We start from the raw sequence: 6922 nt of genomic DNA on the forward strand, positions 1-6922 counted from the left end.
AGTCAGCCTAAGCATGCAGAAAAGGAACAGCTGCTGACTCTTTTTACACACCACTTTCCTCTAAATGTTAGAGGGTGTTTTGCAATGTAATATTATTATTCATACTTCAGTAATACCAAGAGGTCCTAGCTGAAAGTGGAGCCTGAAGGTACTATTTTTTGTATTTGTGTGCTATAGCAGATAATCCTGTCCCCAGTTCCCCTCCACGTGTTTCCCCTAAAATATCATAGCTAATTAGGCAAAGAGTGGAAGAGGAAAGATGGGTGCCACAAGATGAGGTGACTTCTGCCTGGCTCCAGAGCTGATCGGTGTCTCAGCTGAGAATAGAGCTCAGCCTCCCGCCTCCCCATCAGAATCTCTTCCCTGGGTTCCCCCACCGCATTGCAAGATCCCAAATAAAATGCTGCATTTTTAATGTGGTGTTATGAAACTCAAAGTTTTAAGGAAACATGAATACTTAATAAATATAGAAAACTCTGCAAAACACTCCAAACACGCTGTGTCTTGGGGTATGGCTGAGCAGCGTTCACTCACTTTTATGCAAGGTTGTTAAAATCTTTATTGAGACAAGGGAAAAAAAGGGGGAGGGAAAAATAATTTATTTCAAGGATTCTGCTTCATCATACACTTTTGTCACGTGGCTGTGACCTCTCATGGGAATTACAGTCTCATTAAGTATATTTGAGTTTACGTTGGCTTTAGCAGAAATGTGTGAATGTTCCATGCGTTGACCATACGTGGGCTTGTCTTGTCTCTTGGCCTTGTCAGTGATACATGTACCTTTTTTCCCCCCCCACCACACTCTTTTCTTTAATATGCTTTTCTCTCTTGTAGGGCTTTTCTTTCTTTGTTACTGACTTGGGTCGCAAATGGTCTATCTTTCCCTGTTCTTCTAAACTAAATAGCTACACGCAGGTCCCTGTGGATATGAAAGGGGTTATGAATCATACAAACAAAAACTTCTTGTGTGGGTTGTAATCCATTAGAAACAGTCTTATTCAACGTGGTTTAACCTTGGCCTTTTTTGTTATTTTAACTGACAAACCACAATTAATTAAAGCATAGTTTTGGAGCCCAGCTCATCAGACTGTTAGACCTGTTTATCACAATCCGTTCGGGTAATTCCAGGTGCAAAGATGTGCCACTTTATGTCATCGCCTCTCAGTATTACTGTACTGTGATGATAATGGATTGAATACCTGAGATTGTGATCCTTTGGGGGGTTAGGGTAGTACATAGTACAAGTAAAAGTACGTTATATGTTCCCAATTCTCATCCCTATTGGGTACAAAGCAGCAGATTACCTCCGGTTGCAGGGGCTTTATATTTCTGTATAAAGGTCTGGCTCCTTTCAGCTCTCATGAGGATACAGTAAGAGCAGGCAGGCCGGTGCTATACGCTGTCTTTCCCAGGTGGTCTGACCTGCCTGACGTGCTTGCTGAGGAGTCATACTGATGTCTGTGTCCATGAGATCACAGCCTGTGTGAGCTTGGCCAGTGACTTCTTGCGGGGAAGTGGCAAAATGCTCAGTCCCTGCATGCCTGAGTTCCCTCTGTGTCATACGTGCTTCTTATGGAAAGACTGAGGAACTCTGATGTGGTCTGCACCCCAAAAGCATGGGGAATCAACAAGTTCTGTCCTGGGAAAGAAAGGGAGAAGTGATACTGCAAGAAAGCAGAAAGTAACAGTAATAGTGCCCTGTTTGCTGCCTGAATTTTAACTCCAGCATAACGTATTCAAGATTGAGGAGGAAGATAGGGATTCCTTATCCATCTTTCCTGAGAATCATAAGCATTATTAGTTAGACTGGACCTTGCGCAAAAGAAAGTTTTCCAGTGTTCGTAACGAAGGTACAGAAGTTGGGATGTTTCTTATGATGATGCTAACGCCCATGTTTTTGTATTATTTGGGAGGTTTCTCAAATCAACTTTCAATTTTGAAATTCTTGCTTTTCCCACCAACCACAGGCCATGGCATTTGTTTCTGTGGCAAGTCCTTACTTCAAAAGGCTCTACATGAGAATTAATTTAAGATCTCCAGATGTATTATACATGACTGCAGTATCTCAGAGAGTCCCTCCCTTTTGCATGTATGAGCACAACAAGCTGTGGCCGCATTTGCCAAAGAAGCAGCAGAGGTTGGGCAGTTTGAGACCTGTTCACCCGCTCCTGGAAACAGAAACGCTTTCCTTGTTCCAGCCTTTTCATTCAATACAGAAGTGAGGAATTGAATTTACTCATCAAGTCCAGCTGCTGAATGTGGGGAGAGAAACATACATTGCCCATCACTTTAGGTGAAGAGGCGCCCAGAAGATCACTGATGACTCTCTTGACTTGGCAGCAGCAACTGCCTTGTTCTGGTGGTACTCAGAAGTCAGGCACATTCATCAGTACTGACCTGTGTTAGATTAAATGACCTTGAGCTAAAAGATGGTGTCAGACTGGCACTGTTATTTATGGTTTGCTGATCTGTTTTTGCCATCCATCTTTATTTTCTGGTTGTATTCCATTTCTACAGAAAGAATATAGACATGATTAGTAAGTATAAACTGTCTGCTTCCAAACAGGATGAATCGTGTCATTTAAAAATGTATCTGTACAAACACTGTCTCACACTGTTTGCAGCTAAATTCCCTGTTGCCTGAGCCATTAGTGGCAATGAAAATCAGTGTCTCCCATAAGCGAAGGCTCTCCGCTTTACGTGAGGCGTGAAATAAGCCAACGTGTAGCAAGCGGAGGTACTGACAGCAGGGAGAACACTTGAAATTTCTAAGCAAGGGAAGGAGCATGCTTTTAAAGCTAGGCTGTCAACCAGGAAATTTGGCTGCTTAAAAATCCACAAGGAGCTTGTGTGTGTGTGTAGGTGTCTAAATACCTTGGGTACTTTCAAGAAACATATCCAGCATCAAATATTGTAATAATAATGGTAAATATTGAGGCACAAAATGTCAAGCAGTTTGGGTTCTATTTCTATTTCCATTCTATGACTTGCTGTATGACCCTCATTGAGACTTTTTATCTCAATCTTCTCACTTCTAATATTGACTTAATAAAATAAAATAAAATAAAATAATTTTTTGTGTACCTTAACTGTTTTTCTTGAGCTCTAGGTATTGATCAGGTCACCTATTAATGAAGTTCCTACAAGTCTTGCATTGTGTGACATTTAACTGAATGCTGATGAGCTTTCAGATACTTGAGTGAAAGGCAGTATTAGTATATAAAATGTCTCCTTTGAAAAGTGTCTTTAATGACAAACATTAAAGACATGGTGAGGTGCTGGAACAGGCTGCCCAGAGAGGTAGTGGATTCTTCGTCCCTGGAGGTGTTCAAGGCCAGGTTGGCTGGGGCCCTGGGCAGCCTTGTGTAGATCCAGGCCTAGAGGTTGGTGTCCCTGACTGTGGCAGGGGGGTTGGAGCTCTATGATCCTTGGGATCCCTTCCAACCCAGACCATTCTATGATTCTATTCTATGATTCTATGATTCTGTGAGTCTTCCTAGAAGGCGAGAGTCACAATCCTGCACCTATTAGTTTAGCACAGGTAAAGAACAAGTCTGGAGTGTCAGGGGATATTAGGGGGTCACAGTTCCTACTCATTTGATACTGGTGATTGTCTCTTAAAATATTATATTAACAGTTTCTAAAACAAGTCTTTGAGAATTATCCCACATCATCAGAATGTTGCCATTTATAATACACCTATTATCAATGCCCTTTTCCATTTCAGCTTCTAATTACCTGAATTTGACACTGATTAAGTACATTCATGACTTGGAAACTGAAATAAGCTGGTATGTTAGAGGAAGATAACACAACTTACTCTGGGGAAACTACAGTGCTTTTTTTCCTAAATATGCCCTTTAAACAAAAAGTTAATTCTGGAAGGAAGCACAGAATTTTGTTCGTTATCATTATTCTTGGTTAGGTAATGTATCGCCAAAAGTCTGGTTTTTGCTTTGAGTATCTATTTGCTGGTCTGTTGGCTGAGGAAGTTTTGGATCCTGATTTTTGCTCTTGATCTTGTGAATTTGTTTGGTAATGTTGCTGTGTACAACATTGTTCTGGCATAACGATACATTCCCTTGGTTCCACTCAAGCATTAGGTTTCTATTGGGACCTATGTTCTTCATTACATTTGGCATGCATCATAGATGCAAACGCTTTGATTTTTGAAATTGTTATTATTTATTTTTGAGGATGGAGGGTAAAACCTGTGTTGTTCACATACAGTTTGTCATTTCTTTTTTGTGGTTTGAATAATGCCTGTCATTTTTGTTATTTTTACTGCTGGCTTTTGATTTCTCACTGAGGACCTCTGAAAAATCTGCTTCTGGAGCCTTTAACAAGCAGCCTACTGTTAGCTGCTACCACCTTTATTCAGATTAATTCCTTCATCTTTTGCCCCTTGTATCTCATATACTCAAGGCAGGGAACATGAAATAGAAAAATGGTTTGGAGAAAACTCAGTCCTATTTTTAGTCCTCTGTAAAGGTCAGGGTTTTTTGCCTTTATTTTTATATCAAATGCATTTGGCTTCTTTTTTTAAAGGGAGCTGCATTAGCTGCTGTCTTATTTACCGTGGATATTTTTGCAAATACGAAATCACCCCTGTTAGTTCTGGCAGCAGCAGCAGTGTCAGGATGCCTGTCACACGCCATCTGAATTTCAAGCTCTGTGACGGCGAGAGCAACACCACGCCGCAGGGTGTGACAAAGTTGAATGCGCCCAAAGCGACCATCATCTCCCGGGTGTTTGGAAAATCCCAGCGCCGCGGGGTATCCAGATTCATCAGAAAAGGATGCACACACTTTTTGTGATAGACTGAGGGCAGATGACGTCACAGCGCTGGGCTTTGAGACTTCAAACCTAATTTGCCTCCTGAAGGACTATTAGCAAGCTGGAAAACCACTGCGAGCGAATGACTTTCACGTACAACTGACAAGCTAACGTTTTTATTATTGAAGGCACATTATGAAACTGCTACTTTTATCCTGATTTCTTCAATATTCTAGATTAGATTTCTGGACATTAGGAAGACAGCTCTCATCAGGCTTTGTGAATAAACTGATTAAGCTTGAAGGAGCTGGGTTTTTTCTTGTCAACAGGCAATCATAATGTCTTTTACCTTATGTAAAACGAATAGAGGCAAAGAAATACATGTAGTTGAGCTGTTCCTCTGTTCTTGCTACTTTTTCCACACTTGACATCATAAGTGTGTACACGTGATTTATCATTTTGAAAACAATGTGCTGTGGTATCAGAAGGGACGGTCATATGTGGTGTACAATGTAATAGATCCACCATGAAATAATGTGGATTTTATTATCATGGTATTTTTCTAAGAACATGATAAGAAGCACACAAAATGAAATCTCTTAGCATGATCATCTATGCAGAACAATTCCTCAGGAGGATCAGTAAGACCTTTAATTTAGGTACAGCCCTTGGAACACAGCAGGTGCCAGCAGAATCCCCGGTCCAAAGTGAGGAGGAAAAGGGAGAGAAAGAATAGATGGTTTCTAAGACAGAAGGAAATAATTGAGTTTAAGGCAAGGTCAAAAGAAAGCAGGAGCTCTTCCTAAAAGAACATCCATTTCCAAGGGTGTACTGACATACCTGTTGTCGGTTTTAGGCATATGTAGAGACCTGGGTGTGTGACACACAGAGACATGTATTTGACAGCTTTCTGCTAATTATTTATTAGCCTGTAATTTCAGTCTGTGAAATTAAGCATTCTTACAGGTTAAAAGGCTGTTATTGAGAAGCAAATCTTGACTTCCTCTTTGTACCATTAAGAACTAGTAAGGAAGCTGCAGATGGTGTAGCAGGGGAACCGGGTGGTTGAGATCACCGGCTGGTTAAAAAGTGGATTAAAGGGAAATCAGCTTCACTGGCTGTTGAAGAGAGAGGTGACAAATTTCCAGAGGCAAGTAGGAATCAGATGCCTTCAGAAGTCTGTAGTCAGTCTTCATCTGTTTTTCATTCTACAGTAAGAGATGTGAGTACTGCTGATGAATGCTGACTTTTAAGTCATGTTGCATTCTTATAGTAGAAACCAAATGCAGGGAGTAATACAAGATAACTGGAATTGGTACTATGATTTTGCACCTATAGACAGCAAATCCCTTTAACTGGTGTTATATGGTGAATAACCTGCTGGAGGAATCCAAGAACTGGAGAAAGACCACGTGAAAGATGGGGAATAGAGGAAGACATCTCCCATTGACTTTAGTGAAGCCAAGATTTCACACGGGCCTGGAGCGTGATAGAAAAGGTTGGCTGTGACACTGTATGAGCTGCATGTGTCAAAAATGACCGAAAAGCAACACCAATGCTTCAGTTATGGTCCTCTAAGCAGTTCTAATCCTGAGGACCTTCTTTTTGAAAATAACTTTTATACTGAGGGCAAGCAGATAATGAGGACTGTAGGATTAACAGGGTCTAGACAATGGGGTAAGGCAAAACCCCCCAAAACACCAAAACCAAAAACAGAATCGCAGAGTATTTGAGATTTTAAACAAACTGGAAGATTTTGAACCTAAGTGGAATTATGCTAAATTTTTATATAGCAAGTTGCTAACTTATAATGTGTTACAGGTTTTAACAACCTGGGTTTTCACTCGTTTATGTGACAGTACTTTTTAATGCTATTATTTTACATGTCTTCATTGATCATTCATCTCTGTGTCAAAGATCCAGAGAAGACACTTGAGCTTTCTGTCCATGTCATTACACTCAACTCTTAAAAAGCACAGTGAAACACATTTCAGGATCAATATTGACCAAGTTCTACATTTACAAAGGTGTTTGTATTGGGCTGTATTACTTCAAATGATGAAACACTATGGGAGTAAAATCATAGAAGAAAACTTTAATAAATAGGGCAGCAGCACAAAACTTGCAGTAAATGAGAGAAACCAGT

This window comes from Gallinula chloropus (genome assembly GCF_964237585.1).
Source record: "Gallinula chloropus genome assembly, chromosome: 2".
Taxonomy (NCBI): domain Eukaryota; kingdom Metazoa; phylum Chordata; class Aves; order Gruiformes; family Rallidae; genus Gallinula; species Gallinula chloropus.